The following is a 15,606-nucleotide window of genomic DNA, read 5'->3' on the forward strand; positions in this document are numbered from 1 at the left end:
GGACAGTAACTAGGCCAAGCCTGGTGAGATAGGTTACAGAGAATGTACAGGTGGGGTAACCACCACTAGCAAGAAAGATTGAGAACACCAAAATTGGTGCCTACCAGCACCAGGCTAGTGAGGAAGAAGGCAGGCAAAAAATGGCACCCGTCAGTCAGTGCCTTTGTCTCTAGTGAGTTCTCCAACATACCCCTGCCCCTCTGGTATACTCCCTAATACTAGTCAATGAATCTCCCATACACATAGCATAAGTGCTTCTCAAAGCACTGCCTGTTTTGGAACTTGGTTTGGTACAAATGAATTTATGTGCAAGCCCTTCAAGAGTGCAGTTTTGGTTTCCTATATCCCTCCTGCTCTCCCAGGTGTTAGCCCCACTGGTTTTCAAAGATAGCCATTTGTGGGAGGGCTTAAATTTCTAGTTTAGGTCACTTAGGCTGGGGTGCCCTTAATTTGACTAAAAGACCAGAAACAAAAAGGAAAAAAAGGGGAGGGGGGAAAATATAATCTAACAGACACTAGATCCCAAAATTATAAAGGAAGAAAAACTTCATATATATATTTAAATACAATGAAAGGAAGCAAAAAATGAAGAATATATCTATAAAATGTAAATGTAAAAATGAAAATTAAAAACGGACTTACAAAAGAGCTAATAAAATGAACTAGTTGAGAAAGAAAAGAAGAAGAAAGGAAAAAGGAAATTTTAAACTGAAAGACTAAAGAATCATGAAAAAACCTTGAATTCTATATACCATTTTCCCCTAGTGTGGGAGTTTTTCAGTTCTATGTGATTCATAAACTTGGTATTAGCCTGATGTTTCTGCTCACCTTCTGCGGAGGGGTCTGTTGCACTGATTCTCAGATGTCTCAAGTGTTACAATGTGCTTGGATAGGGGCCCAGGCTCAGTGTACTCTGCTTCTGGTTGCTCTATGTGGCTTTTGTTCCCTACAGGCTTTCTGAGCCAATTTAGAGAATAAAATAAAAATAAAAATGGTGGCACCCTCATCTCCAGCCACAGAGCTGGCCCCCACTCTTCAGTGCACCCCCAGGGAGAAGCGCCAAACTCTGCAGATTCTTGTGGTGCAAAGGGCACCACTCCTAACGGAGGAGGGAGGGGTTTTCTCACCACAGCTCCGCTGATTACTTGGTCTCTGCTCCCTGAGAAGTTGCCCAATAGTGCATGCACCCGGACAGCTCCTCCCAGAGGATGAAGGAGGGCACCATTTTTTTGCTGGTCTCCCACTTGGAAAGCAGGCCCTAATCGTGCCATGGTTCATGGCTTATGGTATCACCTAGCTGAGAGTCCACATCAGGGCTCTCTAATTACAGCCAGCTTCCCTGCTCCAAGGCCTCGGAACTGCGTCACACTCAGGCATCACTGTTCTTTCTGTGACCCCAGGGTTCTTGAGATCACACTTGAGATCACACCTAGGATTCTGGCTCTTTGCCACCTGAGCACCTTTCAGACAGGGATGTCCATCACAGGAGCAGACTTCTAAAAGTTCTGATCTTGCACTCCATTGGTATAACACTTTCTAGTAACCAGGTGATAGAGCCTCCCTCCCCCTGCAGTTTATCTTCCAATATATCCCATCATATTCACTTCTTTGCACGTCCTACCTTGCCAAAAGTGTTCCCTTTTCTATTTCTAGGATTGCAGCAATTCTTTTCTTAGATCTCGGGTTAAATTCACAGCTGTTAAGAACAATTGCATGGATATCTAGCTGATTTCAAGAGATCAGATGAAACGAGGGTCCCCTCCTCTTCTGTTATCTTCCCTCCTCTTCCCTAAAGGTGTTTTTCTGTTGATATTTACTTTTCAGAAATTTATGACATGTCTTTACATGATTTATTTTGGTTCACCTATTTTTGGTGGTTTAACTCAGGAGTTTCAGTCTTTAGGTTTATATCTTTTGTCATATTTCAGTGTTTGAGACTATTACTTTCATTATTTTTTCTCTATTTTATTTAAATTCTAGAATAGTTAATATGAAGTTTTATATTAGTTTCAGGTATACAATATAGTGGAATTCCACACATCACTCAGTGTTCACCATAAGTGCACTACTTCATCCCCATCACCTATTTCACCAGCTCCCACCCACTGCCCCTCTGGTAACCATCAGTTTGTTCTCAATAGTTAAAATTCTGTTTTTTGGTTTGTCTCTCCCTTTCTTTTTTTTCCCCCTTTGCTGACTTGTTTTGTTTCTTAAATTCCACAGGTGAATGAAAATATTTGTCTTTCTGACTGAATTTTCACTTAGCATTATGCTCTTTAACCCCATCCATATCATTGGAAATGGCAAGGTTTCCTTCTTTTATATGACTGAAATATATCTATATCTATATCTATCTATATATATATATTCCACACCATCTCCATCTATTCATCAATTGATGGACACATGGACTGTTTCTATATCTTGGCTATTATTAAATAACGATGCTATAAACACAGGGCTGCATAATGCCTTTAAATTAATATTTTTGTATCCTGTGGATAAATATCTAGTAGTGCAATTGCTTGAACATATTTAAATTTTTGAGAAAACTCCAAACTATTTTCCACAGTGGCTGCCCAGTTAGCATTCCCCACAAAAAGACACAAGAGTTCCATTTTCTTTATTCTCACTAATACACATTGTTTCTTCTGTTTTTTATTTTAGCTATTCTGGGAGGTGTGGCATCTCATTGCAGTTTTGATTGCATTTTTCTGATTAGGTGTGATGATAAGAATCTTTTCAGGTGTCTGTTGGACATCTGTATGTCTTCTATGGAGAAATGTCTGTTCATTTCTTCTGTCCATTTTCCAGTTAGATTATTTGGGTTTGGGGGGTGTTGATTTATATATGTTCTTTTCATATTTTGGATATTAACCCTTTATCCAATATGTCACTTACAAATATCTTCTCCCATTCTGTAAGTCACCTTTTAGATTTGTTGGTTTTTTCTTTCACTGTGCAGAACTTTTTATTTTGATGAAGTACCAACAGTTAATTTTTGCTTTTGTTTCCATTACCTTAGGAGACATACTGAAAAAGATGTTGCCATAACCAATGTCAGAGATTTTACTTTCTGTGTTTTCTTCCAGGATTTTTATGATTTTGGGTCTCATATCTAGGTATTTAACCCATTTTGAATTTATTTTTGTGTATGGAATAAGAAAGTGGTCCACTTTTATTATTTTGCACGTAGCTGTCCAGTTTTCCCAACACAATTTGTTGAAGAGACTGTTCTTTTTCCAATGGATATTCCTTCCTTCTTTGTCAAAGACTAATTGACCATATACTTGTGGATTCATTTCTGGGTTTTCTATTCTGTTCCATTGATCTATGCATCTATTTTTATGCCAGTACCATACTGTCTCTTGATCACTACAGCTTTGCAATGTAACTTGACATCTGGAATTATGATACTTCCAGCTATGCCTTTTTTTTTTTTCAAAATTTCTTTTGCTATTTGGTGTTTTCTGTGGCCCCATACAAATTTTAGGATTTTTGTTCCAGTTTTGTCAAAACTCCTGGTGGTATTTTGATAGTGATTGCATTATATCTGTAGATTTCTTGGGTAATATAGACATTTTAGCAGTAGTCTTCCTATCCATGAGTGCAGAATGTCTTTCCATTTCTTTGTGTCATCTTCAACTTCCTTCATCAGTGTTTTATATTTTTCAGGGTATAAATCTTTCACTTATTTGGTTAGGTTTATTCCTATGTATATTGTTTTTGGTGCAATTGTAAATGGAATTGATCTTTTGATTTCTCTTCTGCTGCTTCATTAGTAGTGTATAGAAATGCAACAGTTTTCTGTACATTGATTTTTGTATCCTGCAACTTTACTGAATTCATTTTTCTATCCTAGTAGTTTTTAGGTGGTGTCTTTAGAATTTTCTATGTAGAGTATCATATCATCTGCAAATAATGTAAGTTTTACTTCTTCCTTTTCAATTTGGATGCCTTTTGTCTCTTTTTGTTGCCTAATTGCTGTGGCTAGGAATTCCACTTCTCTGCTGAATACAAATGGTGAGAGTGGACATCCTTGTCTTGTTCTTGACCTCAGGGGGAATGCTCTGTTTTTCCCCTCTGAGTATGATGCTTGCTGTTTTCATATATGCCCTTTTATTATGTCAAAATATGTTCCCCTTGCAACTACTTTGTTGAGGGTTTTTATTATGAATGGATATTGTATTTTGTCAAATGCATTTTCTGTTTCTACTGAAATGACTTTCTGTTTCCTTTTCTCTTATTGATATGATGTGTCATGTTGATTGATTTGTGAATATTGAACACACTTGCATTCCTGCAGTAAATCCCACTAATCTTGTTGAATGATTTTTTAATGTATTGCTGGATTCTCTTTGCTAATATTTTGTTTTGGATTTTTGTATGTATGTTCATCAAGTACATTGCCTTTAGTTCTCCTTTTTGGTGGTGTCTTTATCTGGTTTTGGTATCAGAGTTAAGCTGGCCCCACAGAATGAATTTGGAAGTTTTCCTTCCTCCTATACTTTGGAATAATTTGAGGAGAACAGGTATTACATTTTCTTTAAAAATTCAGTAGGATTTTCATGTTAAGCCACCTTGTCCTAGACTTTTGTTTGTTGGGAGATTTTTGATTACTGACAAAATCTCTTTGCTGGTAATTGATTTATTCAAATTTTCTAATTCTTCCTGCTTCAATTTTGGTAGGTTACATGTTTGTAGGAATTTATCCATTTATTCTAAGTTGTCCAATTTTTTGGCATATAGTTCTTCATAATATTCTCTTAATAATTGTTTGTATCTCTGTGATGTTTGTTGTAATTTCTCCTCTTTCATTTATTTGAATCCTGTCTCTGTTTTTTGATTAGTCTGGCTAGAGGTGTGCAAATGTTATTTATCTTTTCAAAAACCAGCCCCTGGTTTCATTGATTTGTTCTATTATATTGTTACTTCCATATCATTTATTTCTGCTCTCATTTTATTATTTCCTTCCTTCTGCTGGTTTTGGGGTTTGCTTGATTTCCCCCCCTATCTCTTTTAGGAGGAAGTTTAGGTTGCTTATTAGAGATTTTTCTTCCTTTTTGAGGTAAGCCTGTATTGCTATAAACTTCCCTCTTACATCCACTTTCTGATGAATCCCAAAAGCTTTGGTCCATTATGTTTTCATTTTCATTTGTTCCCATGTCCTTTTGGATTTCTTCTTTGATTTCTTACTTAACCTATTCATTATTTAATAGCATGTTCTTTAACCTCTATGTATTTGTGGTCTTTCCTGATTTTTTCTCGTGGTTGATTTCTAGTTTCATAGCACTGTGGTCAGAAAAGATGCATGGTATGATTGTGAGCTCTCTGAATTTGTTGAGAGTTGTTTTGAGGCCTAATATGTGATCAGTTCTGGAGAATGTTGCATGTGTACCTGAAAAGAATGTATATTCTTCTGTTTTAGGTTGGGATGTTAAAATATATCCATTAAATCAATATGTCCCAATGTGTCATTTCTTGCCAAATTTTTAGTTGAATGATCTGTCCTTTGATGTATGTGGGGTGGTATATTCCCCTACTATTATTGTATTACCATTGATTAGTTCCTTTACATTTGTTATTAACCACTTCATGTATTTGGGTGCTCCCATAGACAATTACTTTTAAATTTTTTAAGATTTTATTGATTTATTTATTTGACACAGACAAAGAGAGATCACAAGTAGGCAGAGAGGCAGGCAGAGAGAGGGACGGGGAAGAAGGCTTCCTGCTGAGCAGAAAGCCCAACACAGGGCTCGATCCTAGGACTCCGAGATCATGACCTGAGCTGAAGGCAGAAGCTTAACCCACTGAGCCACCCTAGTGCCCCAGACAATTATTTTTATTTATTTTTTTTAAGATTTTATTTATTTATTTGTAAGAGAGAGAGAGAGTGAGAGCGAGCACAGGCAGACAGAGTGGAAGGCAGAGTCAGAGGGAGAAGCAGGCTCCCTGCGGAGCAAGTAGCCCGATGTGGGACTCGATCCCAGGACGCTGGGATCATGACCTGAGCCGAAGGCAGCTGCTTAACCAATTGAGCCACCCAGGCGTCCCCAGACAATTATTTTTAAATTTTTAATCTCACTTCTCTGTTTCTATGTGAGATTTTGATGATACAAACGTTAGATCTTTTGTTCAGACCCCTTAGTCCTTATTCATTTTTTCAGTATATTTTCTTTTTGTTTTTCAGCTTGAATAATTTGATTGTTCTATCCTCCAGTTTATTGTTTTCATTCTGTAATATCACTTTATTGTCAAGCTAAGCAGTAATATTTTCTTTGTTCATTATATTCACTTCTAGAATGTCCATTTTAACTTTTGTTATGTTTCATTTTTAAACAATAATTTCTAAGTTTTCATTTGTTTCAAGAGAATTTTAATTATTCTTGTGACATTTTTATTGTGGCTGTTTTAAAATTCATGTTCATATCAGTTGGAACTCGACATATTGTTGGTGTAAATGCAAATGTGTGCAGTCACTGTAAAAAACACTTTGAAAGTTTATTAAAAAGTTAAATATAGCATTATCATATGATTCGCCAATTCCATTCTTAGGTATAAACCGAAAACATGTAAGGTGATGCATCTATTCAAAAAGTTACTAGAGGGACGCCTGGGTGGCTCAGTTGGTTAAGCGGCTGCCTTCGGCTCAGGTCAAGATCCCAGCGTCCTGGGGTCGAGTCCCACATTGGGTTCCTTGCTTGGCGGGGACCCTGCTTCTCCCTCTGCCTCTGCCTGCCACTCTGTCTGCCTGTGTTTGCTCTCGCTTCTCTCTCTATGACAAATAAATAAATAAAATTAAAAAAAAAAAAGTTACTAGAGAATTCCTTTCAGGAGAAATTAAAGAACTAAAATCTAACTAAGTTGAAAATTTTTAAAAAACTATTAATGAGGTGCAATAAAAAAATGGAGGCTCTTACTGTTAGGATAAATGAGGCAGAAGAGAGAATTAGTGATATAGAAAACCAAATGATGGAGAATAAAGAAGTTGAGCAAAAGAGAGACAACCACTGGATGATAAAGGGAGAATTTGAGAGATAAGTGATACTGTAAGATAAAACAATATTACAATAATTGGAATTCCAGAAGAAGAAATGGGAGGGGGCAGAAATGTTTATTAGAGTAAATTATAGCAGAGAACAATCCTAATTTGGCAAAGCAAACAAGCATTAAAAACCAGGAAACATAGAGAACTCCCCTCAAAATCAATAAAAATATGTCCATACCCCATCACTTAGAAGTCTCAGTGACAAAGAGAAAATCATGAAAGCAGCTAGGGACAAGGGGTTCCTAACATACAATGGTAGAAATATTAGATTGGCAGCAGACCTATATACAGAGACCTAGCAGGCCAGAAAGGACTAGCATGATATATTCAGAGCACTAAATGATAAAAATATGCAGCCAAGAATACTATATCCAGCTAAGCTGTCATTGAATATAGAGGGAGAGATAAAAAGTTTCCAGGACAAATAAAAATGCAAAGAATTTGCAAACAACAAACTAACCTATAGGAAATATTGAAAAGGGTCCTCTAAGCAAAGAGAGAGCCTGAAAGGAACATACCAGAAGGAAGAGAGACAATATACAGAAGCATTCACCTTACAGGCAACACAATGGCACTAAATTCTTATCTTTCAGTGGTTATCCTGAAAGTAAATGGGCTAAATGTCCCAATCAAGATACACAGGGTATCAGAATGGATAAAAAAAAAAAGAACTATTGATATACTGTCTGCAAGGAACTCATTTTAGACCGAAAGACCCCTCCAGATTTAAAGTGAGGACAGAGGAAAACAATTTACTATGCTAATGGACATCAAAAGAAAGCTGGGGTGGCATTCCTTATATCAGGTAAATTAGATTTTAAGCCAAAGGCTATAATAAGAGATGAGGAAGGTCACTATATCTTACTTAAAGGGTCTGTCCAACAAGAAGATCTAAAAATTTTAAGTATCTATACCCCTAACATGGCATCAGCCTATTATATAAACCAATTAATAACACAATCAAAGAAATATATTGACAATAAAAAATAATAATAGGGGACTTAAACATCCCCTTCCTGAATGGACAGATCATCTATGCAAAAGATCAACAAGGAAATAAAGGCTTTAAATGACACACTGGACTGGACGGACATCACAGATATATTCAGAACATTCCATCCCAAAGTAACAGAATACGCAATCTTCTCTAGTGCACATGGAACATTCTCAAGAATAGATCACATCCTGGGTCACAAATCAGGTCTCAACTGGTACTAAAAGATTGGGATCATTCCCTGCATATTTATAGACTACAGTGCTTTGAAACTAGAACTTAATCACAAGAAGAAAGTTGGAAAGAACTCAAATACATGGAGGATAAAGAGCATCCGACTAAAGAATGCATGGGCCAACAAGGAAATTAAAGAAGAATTGAAAAAACTCATGGAAACAAATTAAATGAAAACACAACTGTTCAAAATATTTGTGGTGCACCAAAGGCAGACCTAAGAGGAAGTATATAACAACACAAGACTTTCTCAAGAAACAAGAAAGGTCTCAAATACACAACCTAACCTTACACCTAAAGGAGCTGGAGAAAGAACAGGAAAGAAAGGCTAAACCCAGCAGGAGAAGAGAAATAATAAAGATCAGAGCAGGAATCAATGTTCTACCAAAAGAATGGTAGAATAGATCAATGAAACTAAGAGCTGTTTCTTTGAAATAATTAATAAGATTGATAAACCACTGGCCAAACTTACCAAAAGAAAAAGATAAAGGGCCCAAATTGATAAAATAACAAATAAAAGAGGAGAGATCACAGCCAACACCAAAGAAATACACACAATTATAAGAAAACATTATGAGCAGCTATACGCCAGCAAATTTGACAATCTGGAAGAAAAGGATGCATTCCTAGAGAAGTATAAAGTACCTAAACTGAACCAGGAAGAAATAGAAAACCTGAACAGACCCATAACCAGTAAGGAGATTGAAGCAGCATCAAAAATCTCCCAACAAACAAGAGCCCAGAGCCAGAGAGCTTCCCAGGGGAATTCTACCAAACTTTTAAAGAAAAATTAATACCTATTTTCCTGAAACTTTTCCAAAAAATAGAAATTGAAGAAAAACTTCTGAACTCGTTTATGAGGCCAGCATTACCTTGATCCCCAAACCAGACAAAGACCCCATCAAAAAGAATTACAGACCAATATCCCTGATGAACATGGATGCAAAAATTCTCACCAAAATACTAGCCAATAGAATCCAACAGTACATTAAAAGGACTATTCACCATGACCAAGTGGGAATTATTCCTGGGCTGCAAGGTTGGTTCAAGATCTCCAAATCAGTCAATGTGATACACTACATTAATGAAAGAACAAGGACCATACGATACTCTCAATAGATATAGAAAAGGCTTTTGACAAAATACAGCATCCTTTCTTGATCAAAACTCTTCACAGTGTAGGAATAGATGCTACATATCTCAATATCATCAAAGCCACCTATGAAAAACCCACAACGAATATCATTCTCAATGGGGGATAACTAAGAGTTTTCCCCTAAGTTCAGGAACACAGCTAGGCTGTCCACTATCACCACTGCTATTCAATATATACTAGAAGTTCTAGCCTCAGCAATCAGACAACAAAAAGAAATAAAAGACATCCAAATCAGCCAACAACATGTCAAACTCTCACTTTTTACAAGGGATATGATATTTGATGTTGAAAAACCCAAAAGACTCTACTCTAAAACTGCTAGAACTCATACAGGAATTCAGTAAAGTGTCAATATATAAAATCTATGCACAGAAATCAGTTGTATTTCTATACACCAACAACAAAATGGAATAAAGAGAAATTAAGGAGTCAATTCCATTTACAATTGCTCCCAAAACCATAAGATACCTAGGAATAAACCTAACCAAAGAGGCAAAGGATCCATATTCAGTAAACTATAAAGTATTCATGAAAGAAATTGAGGAAGACACAAAGAAATTGAAAAACATTCCATGCTCATGGATGGGAAGAAAAAATATTGTGAAAATGTCTATGCATTTAATGCAATCCCTATCAAAATCCGACCCATTTTTTTCAAAGAAATGGGATAAATAATCCTAAAATTCACATGGCACCAGAAAAGACCCCGAATAGCCAGAGAAATGTTGAAAAAGAAAACCAAAGTTGGCAGCATCCCAATTCCAGACTCCAAGCTCTATTACAAACCTGTCATCATCAAGACAGTATGCTACTGGTACAAAAACAGACACATAGGCATTGGAACAGAATAGAGAGCCCAGAAATGGACCTTCAACTCTATGGCCAACTAATCTTCAACAAAGCAGGAATGAACGTCTAAGGAAAAAAGACACGGTCTTCAACAAATGGTGTTGGGAAAATTGGACAGCCACATGCAGAAGAATGAAAGTGGACCACTTCCTTATACCACACACAAAAATAGACTCAAAATGGATGAAAGACCTCAATGTGACACAGGAATCCATCAAAATTCTTGAGGAGAACACAGGCAGCAACCTTTTCGACCTCAGCCACAGCAACTTCTTCCTAGACACATCACAAAAGGCAAGGGAAGCAAGGGTGAAAAGGAACTCTTGGGACTTCATCAGGATGAAAACTTTTTCACAGCAAAGGAAACAGTCAACAAAATCAAAAGACTGACAGAATGGGAGAATATATTTGCAAATGACATATCAGAGCAAGGGCTAGTATCCAAAATCTATAAAGAACTTACAAAACTCAACACCCAAAGAACAAATAATCCAATCAAGAAATGGGCAGAAGATACAAACAGACATTTCTGCAAAGACATCTAAATGGCCAAGAGACCCATGAAAAAGTGCTCAACATAACTCAGCATCAGGGAAATACTAATCAAAGCCACAATAAGATGCCACCTCACACCAGTCAGAATGGCTAAAATTAACAAGTCAGGAAAATCAGGTATTGGTGAGAATGTGCAGAAAGGGGAACCCTCCTACATTGTTGGTTGGAATGCAAGCTGGTGCAGCCACTCTGAAAAACAGTATGGAGGTTCTTCAAATAGTTGAAAATAGAGCTACACTATGACGCAGCAATCACACTACTGAGTATTTATCCTAAAGATAGAAATGTAATGATCCAAAGGGGCATATGCACCTGAATGTTTATAGCAGAAATGCTCACAATAGCCAAACTACAGAAAGAGCCCCGATGTCCATCAACAGATGAATGGATAAAGAAGATGTGGGGTGTGTATGTGTGTATGTGTATATATATATACACACACACACAATGAAATACTATGCTGCCAACAAAAAACTTGAAATCTTACCATTTGCAGTGAAGTGGATGGAACTGGAGGGTATTACGCTAAGCAATAAGTCAATAAGAGAAAGACAATTTTCATATGATCTCTGTGATATGAGGAATTTGAGATGCAAGGCTGGGGGTTTGGGAGGAAAGGGAGGGACAAATGAGACAAAATGGGACCAGGGAGGGAGACAAACCATAAGAGACTCTTAATCTCAGGAAACAAACTGAGGGTTGCTGAAGGTGGGGGGAAGGAATAGGGTGGCTGTGTGATGGACATTGGAGAGGGTATGTGTTATGGTGAGTGCTGTGAATTGTGTAAGACTGATGATTCACAGAACTGTACCCCTGGGAAAAATAATACATTATATGTTAATTTTAAAAATAAAGTAAAAAGTAGTAGTGGGAGATACAGGCTTCCAGTTATGGAATGAATGAATCATGGCAATAAAAGATACAGCTGAGGGAAAAAATGTTAAGTAAAATGAAAACTTTTTCAGAAATACATCAACAGTGGATCCACAGTACAAAAATGTTAAATGAAGTCATTGAGACATAAGGAAAATGATGCCAGGTGGAAATATGGATCTACACAATGGAATAGGGATCCTCCAAAATGATAAGTGCATGGGTAAACATATAAGGTAATTTTTATTATTTAAATAAAAATAACTAAATTTTAATTTTAAAGTTTATTAACAATAGTCTCTGATATCACCTGGAGGATATAGAAATGTGGAAAGAACATTATGTTGACCCACAGAGCAAGAAAAATGCTAAACAAATGTAAATTAACAACTCTTCTTAACCTATTGGATAAATGAAGTCGAAGGGCAGATAATTGATCTGAAATCTGAAAAAACAGGACTGGATCACTGTATACCCAGAATAAATGTTTTAAAATGCCATATAACCTTCAAGATTAAAGTGGAATTATTTAGTGAACTGCTAAAGGGCAACTATGGATTAGCATGTGAGCATAAATTAACATGGATTAGGATAAGGGCCGTAGCAGAAGTGTGTTCTCACCTATTTGCAGGCCTTCTTCCCCTTCCAGAAAACCCAGAGGTAAGACTGAAGAGGAACCTGAGAAAGCTCCCCCATGTTTCTGGCCAGAGGAAAAGAACAACAATAGCAACTGTTAAAATCAACATAGTCCAACATCCTCCCCCACTCCATCTGCACTACAGAACAAAAGATTTCATCTTCAAGGTAGTGCACTAAAAGAAACCCACTGCAGCTGAGTGAGAGAAATGCAGTCCCCCACAAAAACTGAGGCCATATTTACCTTCCTAGAATCTTCTGCATTTGGAGAAATTATAGGAATATTTGTAAAGAGCAAGTCTCAAAACTCAGGTTAAAAATATTTGCCTAACACTGAAGCTTAAAAAGAGTATCAGAGAATGTCCCCTTCACCAACTTCCACCTTACCAGAATAATGAACCTCGAGTAAATATTATAGTGGAGTACAACTGGAAGGATTTCAAGAGACTGACTACAGGGAGCAAAACAAAAGAAAGATCCAAATTCAAGAGGAGAGACAAAAACAAGGTCTCACTAGAGGATTTTTGAAATCTCTTGTGCCCATAGCAACAACAGAATCCAACTCAGATAACCATAGCAACAAATTCCAACTCTTGTAACCATAGCAACAATAGGGACTAAGCAAATTTCAAACCTAGTCCAACTCCTGACTAGAGCAACATAAGAATCCACACTAAAGGCCCAGCAGAAGGAAAAACATGCTAATCCTGAAGTATAAAAAAGTATCTCAGTATCTACCACTCTATACATGTTCATCTTCATTTTTTCAATAAATGGTGTTTATTATCAATGATATTATAGATTTCTAGATATATATTTTTAAAGATTTTTTTATTAACATATAATGTATTATTTGCTTCAGGGGTACAGGTCTGTGATTCATCAGTCTTACACAATTCACAGCACTCACCATAGCACATATCCTCCCCAATATCCATCCCCCAGCCACCTATCACTCCCTCCCCCAACCCCAAGCAACCCTCAGTTTGTTTCCTGAGATTAAGAGTCTCTTGTAGTTTTTCTCCCTCACAGGCGCCATCCTGTTCATCTTTAAACAAACAAAAAATCTATGTAGCATGACAAAAAAACATGAAAAAAACAGTTTGAAGTGGCAAAGAAATTATCCAAAGCAGACTGAGATATGAGATGGTTGTTAAAAATATCAGAAAGGGAATTTAAAACAACTATGATTAATATGTTGAAGCACTGGTTATCAAAGAAGGAGGGAAATTTTGCCCACAGGGAACATTTGGAAAAGTCTGGAGGTATTTATCATTATCATAAGATGTGCTATGGCATCTAGTGAGTAGAGACCATGGATATTAAGCATCCTACAATACACAGAACAGCACCTTACTATAGAATTATCTGGCTGGAAATGTTTATTATGCTGAGGTTGGGATACCTTGGAAACCCTGTATTAAAAGCTCTAATGAAAAAGGAGAAAGCATGAAAAATTATGTAAATACTTGAACAGAAAACAGAAATTGGAACACATGGGTGGCTCAGTCAGTTAAGTATCTGCCTTCAACTCAGGTCATGATCCCGGGGTCCTGGGATCAAGCTCTATCTCGGGCTCCCTGCTCAGTGGGGCATCTGTTTCTCCCTCTCCCTCTGCCCCTCTTTCCTGCTCATGCTCTCTCTGTCACTTACTCTCTCTCTCAAGTAAATAAAAAAGAAAACAGAAACTGTAAGAAGGAATAAAATAGATATGCTAGAAATGAAAAACAGAAATCAGAAATTAGATCATCTTTGATAGCTCATCAGTATGCTCATTACAGTTGAGGAAATAATCACTAATCTTGAAGATGAGCAAATAGAAATTACCCAGACTGAAATTACTGAGGAAAAAGAATAGGAAAATAGTACAGAAGATTCAAGCACTATGGAATAATAACAATGGTGTAATACACATGTCAGTGGCATCCCATAAGTAGAAAAGAGAAAACAAGACAGAAGAAATATTTGAAGAATTAATAGCTGTGAATTTTCTGAAATTACTAACAAACACCAAAGACTCAAAATGTTCAGAGATCATCAAGCAAGAAAAATATAAAAGAGAATAGAAACAAATATGCACACTTAGACATATTATATTCACACTACTAAAAAATAACCAGCAAGGAGAAAATCTGTTTTTAAGTTTTTATTTAAATTCCATTTAGCTAACATACATTATAATATTAGTTTCAGATGTACAGTGTAGTGATTCATCACTTCCCTAAAACATTTGGTGCTCATCACAACAAGTGCACTCCTTAATCCGCATCACCTATTTAACCCATCCTCCTATCCATCTGCTCCCTGGTAACCATCAGTTTGTTCTTTATACTTGACTCTGTTTCTTGGTTTACCTCTCTTGCTCTTTTTTTCCCCTTTCGCTCATTTGTTTTGTTTCTTAAATTCCACATATGACTGAAATCATATGGTATTTGTCTTTCTCTGACTGACTTATTCTGCTTAGCATAATACTTTCTGGCTTTATCCAAATCTTTGCAAATGGCAAGATTTCATTCTTTTTATGTCTGAGTCTCACCCTGTCAGAATGGCTAAAAACAACAACACAAGAAATAACAGGTGTTGGCAAGGATGTGGAGAAAAGGGAACCCTCTTGCTCTGTTGGTGGGAATGCAAACTGGTGCAGCCACTCTGAAAAACATTGTGGAGGTTCCTCAAAAAAGTTAAAAATAGAAATACCCTATGATCCAGCAATTACACTACTAGATATTTACCCAAAGAATACAAAAATACTAATTCAAAAGGATACTTGCAACCCATTGTTCATAGCAACATTATCTACAATAACCAAACTTATAGTCAGGAGTGGAGCCGTATTTCCTAGAGAGGAAGAAAATTAAGAATTACAGACTTCTCAGAAAGCATGCAAGCAAGAATACATATTTTAAGTGTTGAATGAAAAAAACCTCTCAGATTAGTATTCTTTATTTAATTTAATTTTTTCAGTGTTCCAAAATTCATTGTTTTTTTTGTTTTTGTTTTTGTTTTTGTTTTAATTTTTCAATTTATTTATTTTCAGAAAAACAGTATTCATTATTTTTTCACCACACCCAGTGCTCCATGCAATCTGTGCCCTCTATAATACCCACCAACTGGTACCCCAACTTCCCACCCCCCGCCACATCAAACCCCTCAGATTGTTTTTCAGAGTCCATAGTCTCTCATGATTCACCTCCACTTCCAATTTACCCCAACTCCCTTCTCCTCTCTAACACCCCTTGTCCTCCATGATATTTGTTA

At 36.6% G+C, this 15,606-nt stretch overlaps 1 long non-coding RNA gene across 1 annotated transcript in view; it reads left to right on the plus strand.

Annotated features, from left to right (window-relative positions):
- The first annotated feature begins 5,900 nt into the window (after positions 1–5,900).
- The window catches only part of LOC131821333 (uncharacterized), a 70,522-nt gene continuing 60,816 nt past the window's right edge, over positions 5,901–15,606 (plus strand). The window contains exon 1 of the long non-coding RNA XR_009349878.1: positions 5,901–6,052. This is a non-coding gene — a long non-coding RNA (uncharacterized LOC131821333). The remainder of the gene's footprint in view (positions 6,053–15,606) is intronic.

This window comes from Mustela lutreola, chromosome X, assembly GCF_030435805.1.
Source record: "Mustela lutreola isolate mMusLut2 chromosome X, mMusLut2.pri, whole genome shotgun sequence".
NCBI lineage: Eukaryota > Metazoa > Chordata > Mammalia > Carnivora > Mustelidae > Mustela > Mustela lutreola.